This window comes from Oncorhynchus keta, chromosome 1 (assembly GCF_023373465.1).
Source record: "Oncorhynchus keta strain PuntledgeMale-10-30-2019 chromosome 1, Oket_V2, whole genome shotgun sequence".
Taxonomy (NCBI): domain Eukaryota; kingdom Metazoa; phylum Chordata; class Actinopteri; order Salmoniformes; family Salmonidae; genus Oncorhynchus; species Oncorhynchus keta.
The window spans coordinates 42,581,284-42,605,691 of record NC_068421.1 but is presented as its reverse complement, the minus strand read 5'-3'; the positions used below and the strand labels follow the sequence as shown (position 1 = coordinate 42,605,691).

General features: G+C 41.6%; 1 protein-coding gene and 1 long non-coding RNA gene across 4 annotated transcripts in view; one reads left to right on the top strand and one right to left on the bottom strand.

Annotated features, from left to right (window-relative positions):
* LOC118385661 (leucine-rich repeat and fibronectin type III domain-containing protein 1-like protein) overlaps positions 1-24,408 on the bottom strand; it is a 134,545-nt gene that overhangs the window by 65,380 nt on the left and 44,757 nt on the right. The gene's annotated exons all lie outside the window — the stretch shown is intronic.
* Positions 9,844-24,268, top strand: LOC118385685 (uncharacterized). The gene is made up of 3 exons (XR_004826085.2): positions 9,844-9,948; positions 10,488-11,361; positions 22,074-24,268. It is a non-coding gene; the product is annotated as an uncharacterized LOC118385685 (long non-coding RNA).

The window sequence follows — 24,408 nt, the reverse complement described above, 5'->3', positions numbered from 1 at the left end:
AACCTCCATTACAGGACAAGCCGTTCAACACAGTCTTCCAACCATGTCACATCTTAAAAGCCCTTTATCAACATGCCAACCGCTAAAGTGTCTACATCCAGTATCGCTGCAAGATGGCCAATTACCTTATACACACACAGCTATACTCCACCTCCTTGGGGATGACATTTCAAGGCGAGTTCAGGGGACCTAGTTGACACGAGCACCACCACCTAAGAAAATGTCTGTAAGGGATCACACACAATTTAGGCCGTTTTTATACCCACGAGCTATGTCAATAACACCCATGAAAACGATGACATCTCATCCAACAGTAGAGTAATGGGAAGCAGTTACAGGAGGGTATTGTTTTTATAACCCCACCTACCTGCAATCAAGCAAATATAAAGATCTGCTTAAGACCCCCACATACAACCACTATTTGAACAGATCACAACAATATGCCCAATGGCACTGTCGGCCCAGCGAAATCTAGCAGACTGCCCAAGAATACGTTTAAGAGGTGGAAAATATAGCCATTTTTAAAGACGCAAAAATGTGTATAGGTGCATGAGGTCTGCGCTGGTTGTCTGCTCTTGTTGCCCACAAGTGACAGTGGCAATATTACACTGATGTCTAGAAAACAACAAGCTTTGCTCAGTGTAATAAATTATATTTTTTTAAATAATGCGAACTGAATGGAATATGGGGAAAAATGCGCCGTGTTTTTTAAATGTTATATTCAATGCTACCAAAAAATAATTATTGTTACAAATGAATGAGTCACCCATGATTCACCAAACAATATGTTGAAAGAGGAAGCAAAGTACTTTAATAAGCATATGTTTTCGTATCAGTCTCCTCCATCTCCACTAACCAAAGTTAATTGTAAGGATTTTTTCCCTTATTAATAAAGTCAAATTAACGTCTGTGTAGAAAGTCTCATGTGAAGGCCAAATTACAGAGGAGGAACTTCTTGATGCAATTAAAGCTTTACGTCTGGGAAAACTCCAGGGCTGGATGGCATACCAGTGGAAGTATACCAAAACGTTATTGATGTACTCAGAGGACCGTTACTGGCATGTTTTAACCACTCCTATATAAATGGTAGATTAACAGATACTCAACAAGAAGGTCCAATTTAAGTATTACTGAAACAGGAACCAAGTGGTAAATTTAAAGTCCACAAAAAAAAAATGGAGGCCCCTTACACTTCAGTGTTGTCATATGCAAAACATTTTGCAAAGTGCATAGCACTTAGAATTAAAATCATCTCTTATACAATGGGTTAATTTGTATACAATAACCATAGGTGTAAAATAGTAAATAATGGCCTCTTCTCAGAAAGATTTAAACTGTCAAGAGGAGCAAACTATCCAACAATAATATCAAGTGCCAAGAAATCCAGAGCTTAAAACCAGACAAACAAGATGTGTCATTGTACACTGATGATTCATGTTTTCTTTTAAATCCACAATTTGTATCCCTTCACAGCCTCATAGAGGATCAAGAAATATTTTTCTAACCTCTCTGGATTAAAGGCAATCTAGGATAAGTGTACTCTATTACGTATTGGATCACAAAAAAAAAACTTCTACATTACTGTGTAGTTTACCAATAAAATGATCTGACGGTGAACTGGACATACTCTGTATTCATATACCGAAAGAAAGAAATGATCTCATTACAATACATTTGAATACAAAGTTAGCAAAAATAGATAAGATCTTGCTACCATGGAATGGTACCTGCCTATTTGTGGAACAATCTGATTAACAATTTAGTCATATCGCAGTTGATCTATTTGCTTATGGCCTTGCCTATATCTAGCGACTTGTTTATAAATTATATGAGCATTAAAGATTCAATTTTATTTGAAAGGGCAAGCCACACAAAATTAAATGGGCCTATTTATATAATTAATATAAATTCAGAGCGCAACAAATATTAAAGCATTAGACCTCTCACTAAAGACTTCAGTCATACAAAAGTTATACTTAAATCCAAACTGGTTCTCTAGTAAATTAGTAAGAATGCTCACCCCATGTTCAAGAATGGCCTTTTCCGCTTTATTCAGATTACAACCTCTCACTTTTGGTTATTTGAAAATGAAATCTCCAAAATATCACTATTTTCAAAACAAGCCAAAGAAAGTTGGTTTGAATTCCAGTTTAATCCACCAACAAATATTATGGTTAAACTCAAATATACTAATTGATTTTTTTTTTTAAATTGGGGGGGAAATAAATTAAGTCATAAACAGGACTGGTGGACTTATGTCACACATGCAAACTAAAAACAATATGGAAATGTCTGCTCTCTTCAAAATTACAACCAATTAATTGCAGCATTACTGAAAATGGAAAAGGTAAGTGGAAGGGGGAGAAAGTAAGGAACTTATCTGTCGGCCCTGCATTAAAGACCAAAATACGACTAAGAAAATTGGGACAAATAAAAATGTATACCAGCTTCATTTGTGGACCCCCAAAAAATGACCATATAAACTATAAACTAAGCAAAAAAAGAAATGTCCCGTTTTCAGAACTCTGTCTTTCAAAGATCATTTGTAAAAACCCAAATAACTTCACAGATCTTCATCATAAAGGGTTTAAACACTGTTTCCCCATGCTTGTTCAATGAACCATAAACAAGCAATGAACATGCACCTGTGGAACGGTCGTTAAGACACTAACAGCTTACAGACGGTGGGCAATTAAGGTCACGGTTATGAAAACTCAGGACACTTAAGAGGCCTTTCTACTGACTCTGAAAAACACCAAAAGAAAGATGCCCAGGGTCCCTGATCATCTGCGTAGACGTGCCTTAGTCCTCATACCTCCTTGCAGCATGCCTAACAACACCTGCACAGGATCGGTACATCCGAACATCACACATGCGAGACAGGTACAGGATTGCAACAACAACTGCCCGAGTTACACCAGGAACGCACAATCCCTCCATCAGTGCTCAGACTGTCCGCAATAGGCTGAGAGAGGCTGGACTGAGGGCTTGTAGGCTTGTAGGCCTGTTGTCAAGGCAGGTCCTAACCAGACATCCCCGGCAACAACGTCGCCTATGGGCACAAACCCACCGTTGCTGGACCAGAAAATACTGGCAAAAAGTGCTCTTCACTGACAAGTCGCGGTTTTGTCTCACCAGGGATGATGATCGGATTCGCGTTTATCGCCGAAGGAATGAGCGTTTCACCGAAGGCTGTACTCTGGAGCGGGATTGAATGTCCAGGAACTTGCAGGTGCCTTGGTGGAAGAGTGGGGTAACATCTCACAGAAATAACTGGCAAATCTGGTGCAGTCTATGAGGAGGAGATGCACTGCAGTACTTAATGCAGCTGGTGGCCACACCAGATACTGACTTTTACTTTTGATTTTGAACCCTCCTAACATTATTCCATTTCTGTTAGTCACATGTCTGTGGAACTTGTTCAGTTTGTCTCAGTTGTTGAATCTTGTTATGTTCATACAAATATTTACACCTGTTGAAGTTTGCTGAAAATAAATGCAGTTGACAGTGAGAAGATGTTTTCTTTTTTTTGCTAAGTTTAGATTGCAAAATAGTTGGGAACAGATTTTTGATGTACCGATTCCATGGCACATGGTTTGTGAACTGATACACAAAACAGGTTTGGATTTAAAACAACTTAAATGATTATACAATATTCTTGCAAACAATAGAATGCTATATATATATATATATATATATATATATATATATATATAAAGGGATACAACCATGCCAGCTCTGTAGATTTTGCTGCGAAGAGACAATCATTAGATCATGTATTTTATTACTGTAGCTTTTATTTTTTGCAGGAGGTTCAGGATTGGCTGAAGAACTGCAAATAGCCCTTCTGTCTAATAAAATAAAGTCAGTCAATCGATCAATAATATAATAATACTCTTAGCAAAACTGTATATTTTTTATTTACAATATGTAGCATTTACAAGAATAGAAAGTTTGTATAAGCTGGAAGTGGAAGCCTAAGAGTTGTTGTCCATTAGTTTACTCCAAATAGGGGAGGGATGGTAGGGTTATGGGAAAATAATAAAGGAAAATATTAACTAAAATATATATTAATGGTATTTATTTACAAAGAAAATTATATGGGGGATTGGAAACTATGCAGACAATTACATTGATGGAAGCCACAATCGAATATATATATATATATATATATATATGAAAATATATATATGAAAATTACAGGCCTCTCTCATCTTTTCAAGTGGGAGAACTTGCACAATTGGTGGCTGACTAAATACTTTTTTGCTCCACTGTATATATATATATATCACAGAATTGTCTGCTGTCTGGGACAAAGGAAATGCTCCAATGACGAAAAAGTCAATACTGTGTGTGAAAATGACTGGCGTGACAGACTATTCCTCTCCGTGGGATTGGTGAAGCAGACACAGAGAGAACCACCTGTTTCTCCAAGGGACCCCGACGGAGATTGAAACAATCCACAACCAGAACCCCCTGGACTTTGATTATGACTGCAGGCTTGCACATCACAGACAGCTAGGCTGCAAGTTCACTTTGAACGGACTGAAGCGTTCTATCATTCTGGAGGGACGTATTCGCATATCAGCTGGGATGGCTTGGTGGGGGGGGGGGGTCGAGGCTGTGTGAGTCATGTGCTAGATCGTAGCTGGTGTGTTCAACCTTCAACTCGTGGTCAGGCTTACTCGGAAGACAGACATTACACAGTACATGCAACTGCATCAGATGGGGCAAAACTAAAACCTCTGAGCATCGAGGTTATCCACCTGTGGTGTTTCAAACCTTTCACTGTGAAGAAATAGTTATTGCCTTATCATTTCATATACAGCTCGGTCAAAAGCTTAAATATTGACCCCCAAAAAAACTGCTGGTCCCCATCGCTAACAGTAGGTGCTCTGAGGCCCATGCAGAGCATCTGAAGGGCCAAGTTAAGGTTTCATCTGTCAGCAGCCAGGCTCTCTCTTTCTCTCTCTATCTCTCTCAGCAGCCAGCTAGTTTAAAATGTCATTAGTCTGACTGCAGCCCTGGCCGTCTCGCCTTGTTATGCTCTCTGGCAAACTCCAGGCTTGCTGCATTATGTATTCTTCCCGTTAGCTTCCTGCCACGGAACTAATAACGTTTTTTTTTTTTTTTTTTACTCCTCTTTTTCTTCTGGGGAGGTGAAGAAGTACAAGGAGAGGTTGGGAGGGGAGGGTGGAGGGTGAATATAGAGATAAATCAGATGTAGTGGGAACGTGTTCCACTCGAGTGATCGCTCCCAATGGAGACTACCCATCCCCTTGACAGTCTGCAACTCTGCTACTCACTTCCAAACGAGCTACAGTAAAAACGGAGAGGGGAGGAGGGAGGGAATGCTTCGGCAAAGGAACGCATGCTTCCAGGATGAGTGGCGCCTCTGTGGGACTGGCCTCTGGCTGATATGATATGTATCCGCCATTCACCCCTTCATTTGCATGACAGTGGAACCTTCTCAGGGAGAGGAAAGATGTGTTTGCATGGCTTTCCTCGAACTGACACTTGGAGATGACAACCCGCATGCTTCTACATTTCTTTTGTAGATGTTGCCCCATAGCATAAAAATAGCCCCGTAATATCAACGGTCCACCGCCATATATTATAGTAGGAAAGGGGTTATTTTCTGCTCATGCTTTCTCCCACTGGTGTGCCTGGCCAAAGAGCTCTATTTTCATGTTATCCAAGAAATGTAAACACCTAGATTTTGCGGAAAGGCACCGGGGACTTGGATTGGGACCGGTGCTTTGGTCCGATGACATAGAAACAGAGTTGTTTCAACCACACACACCAATGAGAAGAAGATAACCCCACACCTACTGTAGTATGGTGGTGGATCTTTGATGTTACGGGGGCTTTTGCTTTTTCCTGATCACTTCCTGAGGCCCTTGTTTAAGGTCAACGGCATTATGAACTTCACCCGGTACCAGGATTTAGTCAAAAACCTGGTTGCTTCCAGCATGACAATAACCCCAAGCACACATCAATAATCCACAAAGAAATGGTTCATGGGCATTTAAAAACAAAAAATCTCCATCTCTCCGATTCTGTATTGAAGTAATGGCTAAGATCCCTCCCAATGGGTTCCTCAACTCATAAAACACTTTAGAAAAAGGCTCAGTGCCGTAATCCTCGCAGTGTGAAGTATTGTAAACAGGGGTGTCAATCATTTTGACCCCTACCTTTTTTTTTGAGAAAAAAATAAATACATCTCTTTCTCTGAGCAAATGTATTAGTGTAAAATCATGTAATTTCCCCATTTTCTTTTTTTAGGAGCGTACAATATAGCTCAGTATTTGAATGATTTATTTCATACAGTAATTTCTGCTCATCTTTATCAAGGGTGTCAATAATTTCGGACCCCACAGTATACGGTCACATCATATTAAGTAAACATTGGTCTACTGTGATAGATGATTATAGCACAATCATTTACGTAATTAACAAGATAATTACAGTCATGTGTCTTGTGCACTCAGGCTCGCAACCCTTCCCGCATGTTGAAGACGACATCATCCTTCACTAATGATCGAATTTCCACCAGATTATTGTAGAAGAAAAAAAAAAAAACATGGAAAGAAAGACAAGTTTCTGTAAAACGACTCCATTTTCTTTTATTCATGCCTGAAACCAGAACAGCAGCACTCCAGCCTCAATGCACTGTTTCATACATCAAAAAATATATATAAAATAAACAAACATCTGCCTCCTTTCCCTTCACACCAGCTTCCTCAATGCAGTCCTCTGGGCATTGCTGCACTACAGAAATAAACCCTGCTGGGAGTCGACACCACATGAATCAATAGACATCGATGACAGAGCAATTCCGAAGGGAATACAGGAGTTCATATGGCACGCTGCATCCCTCATTGCTCATTGGCCGCCGTTTATCTTTTGAGTCATCTGACTCACCACCCCATTCCCATATCATCCACCCCTGTGTGAATTTACTGTACATGATTGGTTTCTGACTGCAGCTTGAGCCATTTTTAAAAAGAGTTGCAGTGTAATCCCCATGAGCTAATTGGTTAACCATTTTCCCTTTAAAGATACAGATGGCTGCAGGCACAGATGTTTTAATTTAGGCCATTGATTAGCAGTTATCCCCTGCCTGACTCACTAGCTAGCATTAGGTACCTGCTACGATCCAGCAACTCCTTTACTGCAATGTGACCAATAACGGCATGTGCACAATGGGTTTTCCTGGGCCACTCCATCCATGACATGTAATGAAGCAATCAATCACTCAGGCACGTGTATCTGGCACATAGCCTGTGGCAACTTACACAGTGAGACCTGCGGTCATGACTATGAGTTGTGGGTCTATGGCATGACTCACACCTGGGTGCATTATGGGTATACTTCCAAGGCCCAACTGTGCGTTGTAAAGAAGAGCATTTAGTTTGATTATTTTGACTGGCAGGAGGTAAAAAAATCTCTGCGCTCAATTGATGCAATAGGCTACTTCCAGACAGGTTGTCTTCCCCCTGAGAGGAGGACAAAATGGATCAAAAGAAGAAAAAAAAAAAACACTGGGTTTGTTTCTGTTTTCTTCTCTAAATGATTTGCTGCTCTGGGACTTCAGCTCGCTGAGCTAATCCTTGGACCACTTGTCAACAGTTTGGCAGACATGACATTTGTGGCAGGCGAGGCAGATTTGGGTCTGTCTACTGACTGAAGTCCAACTAGAACTTTCAATATGCTACCTAATCCGCTGCTCCACATGTCTTCCAAGCACTTCAATTTCCTGCCTCACAATGTCTTCCAAACACTTCAATTTCCTGCCTCACAATGTCTTCCAAACACTTCAATTTCCTGCCTCACAATGTCTTCCAAACACTTCATTTGTACGTCGTAATTTGGCCCCTGCAATACCATCAAGTCTGTGCAGTAAATGACTGATCCGTAATCTATTAGTGGATATGTCAGTCGTTAATCAGTCTGATCTTATCCTCTTTTACTCTGGTCCCCCGTCTATTGACACCAAGCAATGTCAATGTCAATGTCACTGATATGTGATTATGGTAATCACCAATGGATCAATTATTCAAAATCACTAAAGTGGCAATCTCTTTTGGGAGATGTCATAAATGCTCATCTAGACCAGTTTGCACAGCATACCTCTATGGCACAATGATAGAGGAGCAGAGCATGAGCGTGAGTGAGAGAGAGAGACCATATTAGAGACACATATTTCCATCAGATTACACAGACCCACAATGAATTCGAAAACAAACCCACTTTATATAAACTCCCATATCTACTGGGTGAAATACCACAGTGTGCCATCACAGCAGCGAGATGTGTGAGCTGTTCCCACACGAAAAGGGCAACCAGTGAAGAACAAACACCATTGTAAATACAGCCCATATTTATTTTCCCTTTTGTACTTTAACTATTTGCACATATGACATTTGAAATGTCTTTATTATTTTGGAACTTTTGTGAGTGTAATGTTTACTGCACATATTTATAGTTTATTTAACTTTTGCTTATTATCTACTTCACTTGCTTTGGCAATGTTAACATAATGTTTCCCATGACAACAAAGCCCTTAAATATACATTTTATTGAATTGAGAGAGAGAGAGAGGGATGGGGGAAGGGGAGAGGAGTTCCTTTCAAACGGGCTGGATTCACATGTGATTTGAGAATCATTAGTCAGAGAGTGAGCCTCTCCTCTGCCTATGTGTGTGTGTGTGTGTGTGTGTGTGTGTGTGTGTGTGTGTGTGTGTGTGTGTGTGTGTGTGTGTGTGTGTGTGTGTGTGTGTGTGTGTGTGTGTGTGTGTGTGTGTTTGTCTTCCTTCATGCGTGTCCTCACTGCAATGCAGCACATATCCTTGCCCAAGCTCCTCTCCCTCACCTCACACATGCAATGCAACCCCCCCACTCCCCCACTCCTCTCCATACATGTCACCCCTGCCCTATCGCTTCACAGTATTTCTCAGACTCCTCTCCCTCACCCAATCCACCCTCCTCCTGGCTTATAGCAGCCCTCACATTATGCATTCCAAGTTAAGTCACCAGTTCGGTCTCACCTTCACACACCATACACTGACGAGCACTCTCCCCTTCACACCACACAAATCCTCCTCTCTCTCACCGTTGCACCTTACACCACCCGCACCTACCGAGCATCACCTTCATAACAGTACAATCCACACCTTGATCTTCTAGCCTGAAGACCCGACATTGAATTGCATAGAATTCTACATCGGGCAAAAAATAAGCATTTGGATCAGGAAAGTTTGCTCTCACAACCTCAACCAGGCAGAATGCTGAATAAAATTATACTTTGCCGGTTGCCCATGTGGTTGGTCCTTTGCAGGTAGGAATGTGAGACAAAATATCCACAGAGTGGTGTTATCAGCTCAACCTTCAGTGGGCCGGTCTGTATATCGTTTTGTATTTCCGTTTTGTCTTTCCCAATACTGACGCAATTTGCACGTGACAAACACTTCCACAATATGGCCGAGCCTAACCGAAAGGCAAACAGCTCCAGCTGACTGCGAGGAAATGGGATTCGGTCGACTACATTTGGTTACATTCGGTTAGTGTTGACATATTGTGCACCACGTGCAATGCTTCAACAGATTGAACATACAGTGGGGCAAAAAAGGTATTTAGTCAGCCACCAATTGTGCAAGTTCTCCCACTTAAAAATATGACGATCCTACAATGTGATTTTCTGGATTTTTTCCCCCTCATTTTGTCTGTCATAGTTGAAGTGTACCTATGATGAAAATTACAGGCCTCTCATCTTTGTAAGTGGGAGAACTTGCACAACTGGTGGCTGACTAAATACTTTTTTGCCCCACTGTACATATTGACAGAACCTACCGGAGCCACAAAAAGTTGGGTAAACAACACTTTCCTGTGGATACCCTATCGCCACCTCCTACCGCCAAAATTACCAACAGCATGTACGGCCGGTAAAGTAAGTGTAAATATTTTATTCAACATTTAGCCCTTGTAGAGGCTATTACACATTTTTTACAGAGTGATATCCATGGGGTAACCATGGTAACAGTCTGATGTTTAGGCAACCCTACCCCCATTCCTTTCCTCAGTTTCCCCTGGTTCACCTCACTCCTGATGCACCTCACCTGCCCCCTACCCCGTCCCCCCGTCCCCTGCCAAAGGCTAAAAGATGGTAGCTTTGAAGAGAAATAACACTTCACACTCGATATCCGCCGGGCCGCTTCAAACTCTCCTTGAGCACCACTTCTTGACATGCGCGTCGTATGGAATCTTGATCAGTAGTCCATCATCAGCCTTTCGTAGGAACTGAGCTGGTAGTTTGATACGATTCAGAGCAAGCCTACTAGGAGGGGATACCCTCCTGCGAAGGATGTTTGCCATAGGAGATATTAATAGGCTGTCTCTCCCATCTCTGAAGCAGTGGACTCCTGTTGTTAACACCTACACTGTGTTTGCAAACTCTTACCTACTCCCCCAACCCCTCTCATCCATCAGCCACAGGAGCCTCGTGGAAATGAGAGTTCTCACCTGCTCTTCTTCCAGCCAATCGGATCGCTGGGACTGATCAGTGAGGTGACAGGTAATCTAGGAGGAACTGCAGTGTTATTACTGCCACCATCTTTTACACCTCTGGAAGATGGAAGGTCTTCTTCTTTGAAGCTAGATTCTGCACTCCAAACCGTAGAGTGTTTACATTTTTTAAAAACATATTAAATGTACCTTTTAAGTATTAAAAAGCGACCATGGTGAAATACTACTCTAACATTTCCCTAGGTGCATATAATAGGCTGATAATGACCATTATTTGGGAGTTGAAAAACTGAGTGCAGGGTTAAGCCGGAATAAATATCTCCCTTCGGTTTTCATTTTCTAACATTTACTTGCGAATAGAAAGACCTCTTCATTGTCCCCAAATAAATGTTGCATGTTTAATCACCTTTGTTTTTGCTCTACATTCACACAAGATACTTCAAAAACCACATGTCCAACAGATGCCCTTGAACAAAGAAAGGAGGAGACCGTGTGGTGTGAAGCAGAGAGCTCCTTCTCTTTGATATTTCCGGGCTCCAGCTCTGGGCTTGTGGGAGAAGGTGTGATCAATCACATTTGAAGTGTTTGATTGCTACCAAAGGTGTGGTGATGCAGAGAGCAACTGGCGGCAAGACCACGGCAAAACAACAACACTAGCGATCTCTTGTCCTCTACGATTGATTAATTGGACCCCTGGCTTTTGTTTCTTTGTGTCTGACTCAGAAGAAAGGGGAAAGGTGAGGCACTCCACCTTCTACAAAAAGGATGCAATCCAGAGGTCTCTGTGTCTAGCTGTCCCGAGAACCATCCGTGGTGCTATCTAAACTGCAGGCAAAATGTAAGATTCCAATCAAACCCTTGATATAATGTGTTTATCTTTCTCATAGAAAAATAAATATCTCATCAGAAACATGTTGGGGATACTAAAGCCTGTGGAGGTGATGTATTCCTCTTTTCTGCCAGCTTCATGCAAATTCCCTGCTCATTAGATATTGCATGCATTCTGATTTCAAAGATTATCATCTCACTCACACACGCACGCACATACACACACACACATGTAGTGTGCATGTGCAACATGAGCAACATAGAAGCCCTGAAAATAAGACTTCAACGCTCCGTGTCCACACACGTGCATGTTCCACTCGCTAAACTTGCCATGGCGTGCTCTACCACAGGAGAAGCGGCGTGCTACAGTGTCACCAAATTGGCTTGTGCGCCGTGCACTGAATGTTTTAGAGAGGTCCCAAGGTTCACTCCACCGCCCGACAACAGAGTGCTGTGGAAATGTGCTTCAGACACAAGAACTGTGGATCGACCATGTGTTCCAGGTGCTGGAGGAGCACTATTAGTGAAAGGTTAATGGTATTCTGGCTCTGAGACAGTGGGGAGAAGGGGGGACAGAGAGGGGAGGGATGGGGAGAGGAGGAGACGCAAGGATTAAAGGGACGCATGACAGATCGACGTACACAAAGTGCCGGTAGGCGACAAGGGCCTTGGACATTATACAATGTTTTCGAGACAACAGCAGTGTTCCTGCTCCATCTCTGTCCCTCCTCGATCCCCCTTGCCTCCGACCAGCCGTCCCCGCTCGTCCTACTAGGCATGCTCTGCTACAGAGGTGTGAATGGTTGGGAAGAGAGAAACGGGTCATAGAAAAATAGGGTAGGTAGTGAAAATCCGACTGTACTAGGCTATGTGTTCTACCATTCTACCTGTTAGGTTGATGCTGTGTCCAACAGGAACACTTTGACATACTTTGAGTCTTCGACAACAAGTTATGGCCTCTAGCTAGCTATTTATTTAAGCTGTTCTTGCTTGTCTCTGTGGTACTGAGGGAGTAACAACCACCTTGATACGACTGGGGTGTTAGCATGAGCAGATGACAATTCACTTGTGTTGTGTTGATGGCAGGTCTTCTCTGCAAGTCTGCTTCCGTAAATACACTGAGTGTACAAAACATTAGGAAAACCTTCCTACTAACCCCCTTCCTCAGTAAGACACTCATCTGCCTGTCATCCGCTTTGCTTGTGAGTAGCCATAGCAACTGCTCCGTTTGCCTGCTGCTCAGAGCTCATGAGACAAATTGCCTGCACACACATTAGGAGATTTTGTCAATGACCTACTACCTACTTACCCAAAATCGGATAAACTCATAGATATGGAGATGTGTAATTGTGTGTGTCTCCGTGTACATTCTGGAGGGAAATTTAGCGTAGTTTAGTGAGCGATTGCTAACTAGCCTTAGCTCAATGACTGGAGACCTTCGAGATGAGCTAGCACGCTAGCTGATCCTATAGGCTTCTAGTCACTGCACTGACGCTAGTTAGCAACTTCCTCCAAACTGAGAAATAAAAATGGTATCTGTGAGTTCATCTGACTCTGGATAAGGGCATCATTGAAAGGGCATCATTGACAAAATCCTGCACTATCCCTAATGACCTAACATATGCCAAATATGTCCAATCGATGCATATAGTTATTATTCAACAACATGGAGGACATGTTTAGCATAAAAACTAAACAAACACACTGGGATAGGCTAAAAACCAACATTCATAGTTCATACCATTCCTCCACAGTATTTGGCACTCATACAGTGCATTCGGAAAGTATTCAGACCCCTTGAATTTTTCCACTTTTGCTACATTATAGCCTTATTCTGAAATGGATTGAATAGTTTCCCCCATCATCAATCTACACACAATACCACATAATGACAAAGCAAAAACAGATTTTTAGAAATGTTGGCAAATGTATAAAAATAAATAATCAAATATCACATTTACATAAGTATTCAGACCCTTTACTCAGTACTTTGTTGAAGCACCTTTGTCAGCGATTACAGCCTCGAGTCTTCTTGGGTATGACACTACAAGCTTGGCACACCTGTATTTAGAGAATTTAACCCATCCTTCTCTGTTTGTCCTATCAAGCTCTGTCACATTGGATGGTGAGAGTCACTGCACAGCTATTTTCAGGTCTCTCCAGAGATGTTCGATCGGGTTCAAGTCCGGGCTCTGGCTGGACCACTCAAGGACATTCAGAGACTTGTCACGAAGCCACTCCTCATTTGTCTTGGCTGTGTGCTGAGGGTCATTTCCCTGTTGTAAGGTGAATCTTCTCCCCAATTGAGGTCCTGCGAGCACTGGAGCAGGTTTTCATCGAAGGTCTCTCTGTACTTTGCTCCGTTCATCTTTCCCTCGATCCTGACAAGTCTCCCAGCCCCTGCCGCTGAAAAACATCCCCACAGCATGATGCTGCCACCACCATGCTTCTCCGTAGGGATGGTGCCAGGTTTCCTCCAGATGGCCAAAGAGTGCAATCTTGGTTTCATCAGACCAGATAATCTTGTTTCACATGGTCTGAGAGTCTTTAAGTGTCTTGGCAAACTCCAAGCGGGCTGTCATGCGCCTTTTACTGAGGATTGGTTTCCATCTGTCCACTCTACTATAAAGGCCTGATTGGTGGAGTGATGCAGATATGTTTGTCCTTCTGGAAGGTTCCCCCATCTCCACAGAGGAATTCTAGAGCTCTGTCAGCGTGACCATCGGTTTCTTGGTCACCTCCCTGACCAAGGCCCTTCTCCCCCGATTGCTCAGTTTGGTACCCTTCCCCAGATCTGTGCCTCGACACAATCCTGTCTCGGAGCTCTACGGACAATTCCTTTGACCTCATGGCTTTGAATTTGATCTTATATGCATTGTCAACTGTGGGACCTTATATAAACAGGTGTGTGCCTTTCCAAATCATGTCCAATCAATTTAATATACCACAGGTGGACTCCAATCAAGTTGTTGAAACATCTCAAGGATGATCAATGTAAACAGAATGCACCTGAGCTCAATTTCACGTCTCATAGCATCGAACGGTCGGAATGCTTATAAATAAGGTATTTGTTTCTTTTTGAACAATTTGAACAAAAATCTAAAAAATCTTATTTCACTTTGTCATTATGGGGTATTGTGTGTAGATTGATGAGGAAAACAATTAATTTAATCCATTTTAGAATGAGGCTGTAACGTAACACAATGTGGAAAAAGTCAAGGGGTCTGAATACTTTCCAAATGCACTGTGTCTGCCACCCTACTCTTCACCTCAGATGGCAGTTAAATACGCACATTGGTCTTGACTGGTATTATTGTTGGTAGTAGAGCAGCTATGCTGCTTCAGGCCGCTTGTCCTGCTCTCCGGTTGGTATTTGATTAAACTGCTGCATTTTTTTTGTTACAAGCCATGTACCGCCGCACTTTAAAAAGACAACTATTTCTGTCCTTTTAATGGCTCTAATGTAAGTGATGGGTCCTCGGCTGCAATGAGACGTCGCAATTCTCATGTTGAAAGTTTTATAATTCACTGATCGCACGTTGGCATCTGAGGTAAAGTAGGCACCGGCAGTGTCTACACCTCGAGTGAGCTGACGGAAAGGGAAGGGAAGAATGACCATTTATTTTGGTTTCGATTTTTATTAACTATATTAGGCCCCCCAAAAAAAAATATTCCTGTACTGTCCGTTTCTGTGGACTGTCGATCCTGTCTAGTCCTATCCCAAACCTGACTCCCTTTCCTGATGGAATCACAAGGGACCAGCAACAACCTGCGAGAGTCCTGCTCCCATACCGACCTCTAGTCCTCCACACACCACACAAGGCTGCGTATGCACAGGCTCCATCGGACAACACAGACATAAGCATGACAGTCAGAAATGTTAGATGCAGCCTTTGAGTTTGTTTGAATTGGAGAATGTGCTTTCCATACCATCTCGGCCACTCTGAGCAATCTGCTGAGCAATCTGCTACCCTGTCAGTGGTTCATGAAAAAATAATTAAACATTGGTTTCTCATTGCCTTTGTGTTCAAGCTCTTCTTGGTTCTCCTGATGGCAATAATGATACAGGAAGACACCAGAAGGCCCTTCTTCCATGTCCTGCCTCATAGGCCCACTCGGGGATGAAGTCATGTCATTTCATTGTCGTTCCTCTCCTTAGCATTTCGTATCACACACAGCATTCGTACTGTATTGCAACCTCTCTCTGCCATGCCTCAAAGGGCTGCTGGGGTTAATGAGTGATTTAAGGCACGCAACACATCCCAGTGTCTCTCCTTTCAAAAGGGACGTGGGCCTTTCATTCCCAGCTGTCCCTAAGGACTCGGTCGTCACACTGTCAAGTCAGAGAGACATCGGTCCTCAGAACACACTTTTTCATTTCTTACATCAACAATCGCTCCTCTACTTATTGGCTTCATTGTGACATGCCCAACAGAGGATTCGGTACGTTTGCGCCTTGATGCTCGGGTCACACATTTCCAAGGCCACAAATGTTTTTCATATCGGTGTAATTGTGTATTGGTGAAAAATCGAACCGGGCATCTCGTCTCGACATCTCCTCGGCTTAGCACTGCCCGTCATTTTGACACAGCCTTTCTTCATACAAGCTTTAGCAATAAAGCTAAAGCCTCATAATGGTAATATTACCAGAGAATAGCTTCCATATCTACTGCTATTGTAGGCTCTCCTCTCCTCCAACCGTGCTACTCTAAAAGGGGCCAATGGTAGATAACCGTGAGTTGTTTAGGCTGGAAGTAGTAAGGAGAAGAACTAGACAGAGGAAAAGCATCTGAATCGTCAATCAAATTCCACTCGGCTGGAGACGGGGAGAGGGAAGGAACGAGGACAGTCCACAGTTTTTCATTTTTCTTGGTTGAGCTAGATAAAATGAGAAGATAGGCTAAAGGTAAAGCCACATACAATATTAACACACAACACTGTTATTAACACGTTATCTGGACCGAGGCACGTGCGCCCCTGATGCTTTGCAAAGCAGCACGAAAGCGAGTGACAGTTATCCACTTTCCCAGGCCGCTTCTCGGAGTAGTAAACCACTAAAATGCAGAGATTGTCAGGCTGCGGAGGGGGTATGAGAAAAAACACAGACCCCCTTCCCTGGGAGCCTCAAGTCAGCCGCTGCTGTCACGGCAATGTAAGCCGCTAGCCCCCATCACACGTGTGTGGCTCCTGGGGAGGCAGAGCCCGTTCCTAGCCCTATGATCCAGGAACAGATCAGGTTCCTAACAGACGCCCCGTCACGACACACCTCCCCTTTGATCAGCCTGTGGAAGCATTCTCCACCCATCCCCCACCCAACCACCAACGCCCGGGACCCTTTGAATTCGCATGAAATCAATGACTAAGGCTGTGACAGCGAGGAAACGTAAGAACTCTGCAAAGTTTGCCGTGTGAATATAACCTAGAAAACAAACACGCCAAACACTTTGTTTGCAGTGTGTAGACTTTGTAAATGAACGATTTTCATTTGATGCTTTTCTTAGTCTCTTTCACCTGTCACTGGGTGATGCCCATTAATTCGGGAGGAAAAAAACCCAGAAAAGAGAGTAGTTTCGAGACCAGTTTTACTCTGTTTTAGTACAGTACAGAAGTGTGATGAAGTCACCAGAGAATTCGTGTCAATGTGCAGAGCTAGGTTCCTGTCACTAATAGAAAGAGACTGCTTGGCTCTGCTCGGCCTCAGGCTGAATGTTAGTCCACATTGCAGAACCAACTGTAGGGCAATACAGGCTTGGACTTAAATATATACAGTCCCAGTCAAAAGTTTGGACACACCTACTCCATTCAAGGGTTTTTCCTTTATTTTTTACTATTTTCTACATTGTAGAATAATAGCAAAGACATCAACTATGAAATAACGTAATAACCAAAAAAGTGTATTTTTTTATACATTTTATATTTGAGATTCTTCAAAGTAGCCACTCTTTGCCTTGATGACAGCTTTGTCCACTCTTGGCATTCTCTCAACAAGCTTCATGAGCTAGTCATCTGGAATGCATTTCAATTAACAGGTGTGCCTTGTTAAAAGTTCATTTGTGGAATTCCTTTCCTTAATGTGTTTGAGCCAATCAGTTGTGTTGTGACAAGGTATGGGTGGTAAACAGAAGATAGCCCTATTTGGTAAAAGACCAAGTCCATATCATGCCAAGAACAGCTCAAATAAGCAAAGGGAAACGACTGTCCATCATTACATCAAGACATGAAGGTCAGTCAATCCGGACAATTTCAAGAACTTTGAACGTTTCTTCAAGTGCAGTCACAAAAACCATCGAGTGCTTCCTGTTCTCTCCTCTTTCTTTTTTTACTTCAACCAATCACAAAACAGCAAGATGGTTGCCAGGTAAACACTCAATAACTCAATAATAAATTACCATTCCAAATAACTGATTCCCCATTATTCTTAACAAACCAACCGAAAATAACTCTCATAAAACAATCCTACAGGTGTCTCGTGTGCCATACATTTTTGTTATATATTTGCCAGTGCTCAACAAAAAAATCTCTTTCGACCAACCGCCTATCGACCAAACTATCGACTAGTCAACAAAATGGGGTAAGCTCTAGTAAAAGAAAGCATCGGAAGACTGCCACAGGCTTCGGACCTGTCTGTCAACCTCAGCATCTAGATGATACCAGAGTTGTCCTTTTCATGTGAATTTTCTCATACCATCACAGAACTAGAGATAGCCAGAGCTTATTCTGTTTCTCAGAATCACGAGTACAGCCTAAACCCTAAATCCACCTCAAGTGCATCAATATTTGTTGTATTTTTTAAAAAGGCCACGTAGATTGGCACATCAAACTTTCGTGTCAGCGTCCATTACTCGACATGCATCTGGACTAAATTAGTAGAGGTTACAGAAGTAACAGAACTCCCGTTTTACAGAGTCCTCCTTTAAATGTCCACATGAAAAGGGTTGAATGAGACAGATGAAGCTTTATACGTGAGTGATTCATCACGAAACCGGGACAAAAAAAAGTCCATGATTTTCACGAAATATAATCCATAGAATCGTCCTTCGGAGGAAGGATTGCTGACATACGTTTGGCATCTAAAAGTAGCATTGAGAAATAATGAATTAAAGTGTGCTTATTTATGACATCTTGGCCTTACTCAGGCTGTAGGTGCTACAAAGCAAACATTTGTTTCGTATGAAGCTTAGCCGCTTGCTCTGTAATATGAGTAGTATTTTGTGAAAATAAATAGAAATATAAAAAGAGTACAATAACCCTTTCACATATTTGTGATCATTGTTGAATGGCCCCTGCATCTTGCCATCGCCAATATGTGATTGGAACAGTAGCAACAGAACGTATGATACAACAAATGCATCTAAACAGCATTGTTGTCTGAAAAGCCTCGAAACAATGTTTTGTACTGATGGGAAATAAAGGTCTTCACAACTTTATTCCTCAATTTCACCTTTTATTTTAAAAGACACATGCGGATTTCATCATCCATGCATCACACGGAACACATCCACAGCCCCCCCCCCCCCTAAAAAAACATAAGTTAGAGACCTAACAGCTAGACTTGTTTACAATGTACCACATCTCTAGTGAGCACAAGGGACAAATGTAATATTGTTTAGAAAAGAGATGCGTGTCAGCTAAGCTAACAGCAGCTAAATTGCTTATGATGGCAGCCATGTTTGTTTACGTTTGACAAGCGAAAACTCCCCAATCCCAGAATGACATTCATTATAAGATGCAAATAAATAAGTCAAAGATGGCTGCGCCCATTGCCTGAAAAATATTAACTTAGTTTGGCCACTTTTGAGCATATTACAAATATTCCAAGTACTTGTTACAGTATATACAAGAACCGGAGCACATCACTTGACAAGTCGTTTACAGTTTTGACAAATCACAAAGCAAATAAAATGTTATCACATCACCCGAAATACAAGCCTACTGCCTAGCCTAACCGTAGTTTGAAAGTTAAACAGGGTTGCCAGATAGGGGTGAAACGATTTTAGGGGAGGTGGGTCATTTAATTTGTTGTGAGTTCTCAAGTCCATGGGGGGTAGAAATAGGAGAAGATAACATGGGGGGATATGACGCAGGAAATATTAGTATGATGGGGAATTTAACAACAAATAAGGCAAACACAGGAGAAGTTTAAAAGCTAAATGAAAATAAACCCGCAGGAAAGGTGGTCTGAGCTGGCAACCCTGAGGTACCATACTTACAATCTGATACCGCGTTCAAGACAACTGGGACCTCGTAAAAAAAAAACTAGCCCCGACTGGGAAAAATCGTTTTGAACGGTCATCCAACTGATTTCCAACTCGGGAACTCGGGCCTCTTTCTAGAGCTACGACTTTCCAACCGGAAGTTTACATACACTTAGGTTGGAGGCATTAAACTAGTTTTTAAACCACTCCACACATTTCTTGTTAACAAACTATAGTTTTGTCAAGTCAGATAGGACATCCACTTTTTGCGTGACGCAAGTAATTTTTCCAACAATTGTTTACAGACAGATTATTTCACTTATAATTCACTGTATCACAATTCCAGTGGGTCAGAAGTTTACATACACTAAGTTGACTGTGCCTTTAAACAGCTTGGAAAATTCCATAAATGATGTCATGGCTTTAGAAGCTTCTGATAGTCTAATTGACATCATTTGAGTCAATTGGAGGTGTAACCTGTGAATGTATTTCAAGGCCTACCTACAAAAATAGAACTGTTTGGTCATAATGACCATTGTTATGCTTGGAGGAAAAAGGGGGAGGCTTGCAAGCCGACGAACACCATCCCAAAAGTGAAGCACGGGGGTGGCAGCATCATGTTGTGGGGGTGCTTTGCTGCAGGAGGGACTGGTGAAACTTCAGAAAATAGATGGCATCATGAGGGAGGAAAATTATGTGGATATATGAAAGCAAAATCTCAAGACATCAGTCAGGAGGTTAAAGCTTGGTCATGAATGGGTCTTCCAAATGGACATTGACCCCAAGCATACTTCCAAACTTGTGACAAAATGGCTTAAGGACTACAAAGTCAAGGTATTGGAGTGGCAATCACAAAGCACTGACCTCAATCCTATGGAAAACTTGTGGGCAGAACTGAAAAACTGTGTGTGAGCAAGGAGGCCTGACTCAGTTACACCAGGTCTGTCAGGAGGATTGGGACAAAATTCACCCAACTTATTGTCAGAAGCTTGTGGAAGGCTACCCAAAACATTTGACCCAAGTGAAACAATTTAAAAGCAATGCTACCAAATACTATTTGAGTGTATGTAAACTTCTGACCCACTGGGAATGTGATGAAATAAATAAAAGCTGAAATAAACAATTCTCTCTGCTATTATTCTGACATTTCACATTCTTAAAATAAAGTGGTTATCCTAACTGACCTAAGACAGGGAATTTTTACTAGGATTAAATGTCAGGAATTGGGAAAAACTGAGTTTAAATGTAGTTGGGTAAGGTGTATGTAAACTTCCGACTTCAACTGAATATATATACACACATACATATTATACCGGTCAAAAATGTGTTCCTCAATTCAGCCACCCTTTGCCTTGATGACAGCTTTGTACACTGTTTACTGTACACATTCTCTCAAACAGCTTAATGCTTTTGAGCTAATCAGTTGTGTTGTGACAAGATAGGGCTATCTTCTGTATACCACCCCTATTTGGTAAAATACCAAGTCCATATTATGGCAAGAACAGCTCAAATAAGCAAAGAGAAATGACAGTCAATGTGGAAAATGTCAATAATTTTGAAAGTTTCTTCAATTACCAGCCTCAGAAATTGCAGCCCAAAGAAACCTGCAAAGAAACCACTACTAAAGGACACCAATAATAATAAGAGACTAGCTTAGGCCAAGAAATACAAGAAATTGACATTAGACCGGTGGATATCTGTCCTTTGTTCAGAGGAGTCCATATTTAGGATTTTTGGTTCCAACCGCCATATCTTTGTGAGATGCAAAGTAGGTGAACGGATGATCTCCGCATGTGTGGTTCCCACCGTGAAGCATGGAGGAGGAGGTGTGATGGTGTGGGGGTGCTTTGCTGGTGACACTGCCAGTGATTAGTATAGAATTCAAGGCATACTTAACCAGCATGGCTACCATAGTATTCTGCAGCGATACTATGATGATAATTTTGTTCTCAAGGTTCTAAAACTGAACTTCAATTAAACTACTCAGTCTGCAACCCAGAGGTTGTAAGATTCTGGTTGAATTTAACAGACAATAGCCAAAAAGTATATTCACGAGAGCTCTAAAAATCATACAATGCACATTGGGTTATATACCTCACATTTGATCATAAATGCCCCTCCTCTTCTCCTAACATTGTCAATACTATTTACCAGTCTTCTCCGACACACACACATTGCTTATCATATCCTGCAATATGTTACACAATCTACTGCAAATCTAAGAGTTTCCCCCCTCCCTGGGTGGGGAGACCTCCTTCCTGTTATCAGTTTCACAGTGGTCACAAGTTGTCTGTCACAAGCTGTCTGTTGACAGTTCCTCTTTTGCTATGCACATACTGTCTCGCCTATATTGCTAAATAGTAAAGCCTTATCTTGTCCTATGATTCAAATACATTTCACTCCATTATACAGTAACAGGGTGGAATGTGCTTAGTCATTACCTTAAACATATACATCATATAGATTTCTATATCAGATACGCCATGCCATCTGGTTTGTGCTTAGTTTGTTATGTGTTTTTCAACAGAAAAATGACCCAACACACCTCCAGGCTGTGCAAGGGCTATTTGACCAAGAAGGAGAGGGGTGGACTGCTGCATCAGATGACTTAATTGAGATGGTTTGGGATGGGTTGGACCGCAGAGTGAAGGAAAAGCAGCCAACAAGTGCTCAGCATATGTGGGAACTCCTTCAACACTGTTGGAAAAGCATTCCAAGTGACTACCTCATGAAGCTGGTTGACAGAATGCCAAGCGTGTGCAAAACTGACATCAAAGCAAATAGTGGCTACTTTGAAGAATATAAAATATATTTTGATTTGTTTAAACACTTTTATGGTTTCAACATGATTCAATATGTCGTATTTCATAGTTGTGATGTCTTCACTATTATTCTGCAATGCGGAAAATAGTCAAACATTAAGAAAAACCCTTGAATGAGTAGGTGTGTTCAAACTTTTGACTAGTACTGCATATAATATACTCTACAGGCCTCTCAAAGTTCCAGAGTGCAATCTCTGCTAGTTTTAAATTGACGTCACTTTTTGTACAGAGAAATTGGTATAGGTGGCAATATAACCAATCCTGCGTATCACCAGCAGAGGGAGACCATTGTGAATCCATTTTCACATTCACTCTTGTTGGTGATTCTTACAAATTCAATCATAACCCTAAAAGTATGAGAGATCCTACTCTGGAACGTAAACGTGGCCATATTAATGTTCAACAATATATTGACATTTAAAAAATAGATATTTTCATATTTACAATGTTAAATATTCATAAGTTGATATCATTTTAAAAAATCTAAATACCACTCATATATATTACAGAGCAAGCAGTAGAGCTTTATATATTTCAAATAAACATTTTCTTTGTAGCACCTACAGATGAACCGTTATTGAGTCTTAAAGGAGGCCTGGGGAAATATGCCAACTTCGATCAATTATTGATCAAGATGCTTTCAGATACACATTTCAAATATACAGTATGTGAACTATCCCCCCTAAGAGGTGTATTTCAATGTGACAATGAATTATGTAGTGTTTGCTAGTCCTTCAGTAAACCCATTGATGTGGATACGAACCTTTCTCAACACACCGGTTGGTTTCAAAGACAAACAATTATTTTATTAAAGTGGGAAAATCGCTCACGATACAAGATACGTTGTTTTATGTCTATTGTTTAGGAGCAATTTCAGATGCAACAGCAATAACCTCTGAATATCATATCACACGATGAGCCCATTTGTGTATTCTTCAGATTTTACAGGGATAACAACATTGTGCTGTCTCTGCCTTAGAGCCGTCTCCCAGTCCTTCAACGGTGACATTGAGCCAGCTAACGAATGTCTGACCAAACCATAATGGCGTCTGGAAACAAAACAAGTGAGAAGCCTCCACCATTTATAATGGACCTCGCGTTGATGTCATTCACTAATATCATGGGTTAGTGAGCAAATAACGTGAAAATATCCACTGCAAAAAAAAGAACCTTGATTTATAATACGAATAGTAAAATGAGTATAAAAATAGAGCCATATGCGAAACTGACTAATCGTTTCAAAGGTATAATCCACAAAGCACACACGGAATTAAACCACTTCTGATGCACGTTTGCACATTTCATATTTGCAAATCCACTGAGTGTACAAAACATTAAGAACACCTTCCTAATATTCAGTTGCACCCATATAGTACAATCCATGTCTCAATTGTCTCTGATTGAATATAGCAAGTGAGATCAATAAGGGATCATAGCTTTCACCTAGATTCACCTGGTCAGTCTATGTTATATGGAAAGAGCATGGTTTCATAACGTTTGGTACACTCAATGTATCTACATGCATTGGTAATTATTGTATTTTCGGTATGGGAATTGCTACCACTAATCATAACCTTTGTTATGCTCAAACTCCTTAAATGATACATTTTGACGGTAGTAAAGCATTTCTAGGCCACTGCTTTGGAGACAATGATCAAACAGTCATCTGACAACTCAGTGGAGGGTGTCAACACCGCCTATTCATCTACCCATGAACACATACATTCCAACAAGCCTTTCTCAAGCTTCACTTCTGTGAAGAAAAAAGGGCATTAAACAGAACAATACAACCTGTGCGAAAACAGAAATAAAATCACAGTGTAAATGTCTCATCTCTTCTCATCGCTCACCACGGCCTCTCCCTCTCTCCCACTGGGGAGCAAAGCAGACAGATGTCACCCTCTGAACGAATCACATCTCTGCTCGTCTAGCAGCACAACTAGACCTGTCATGTGACCGCTACGCGCAGACTCAGGTCAGTTGAGTTAGTGCCAAGCCCATCGGAAAGTAGGACTGGGAGCCAGGCAATGGAATACATCA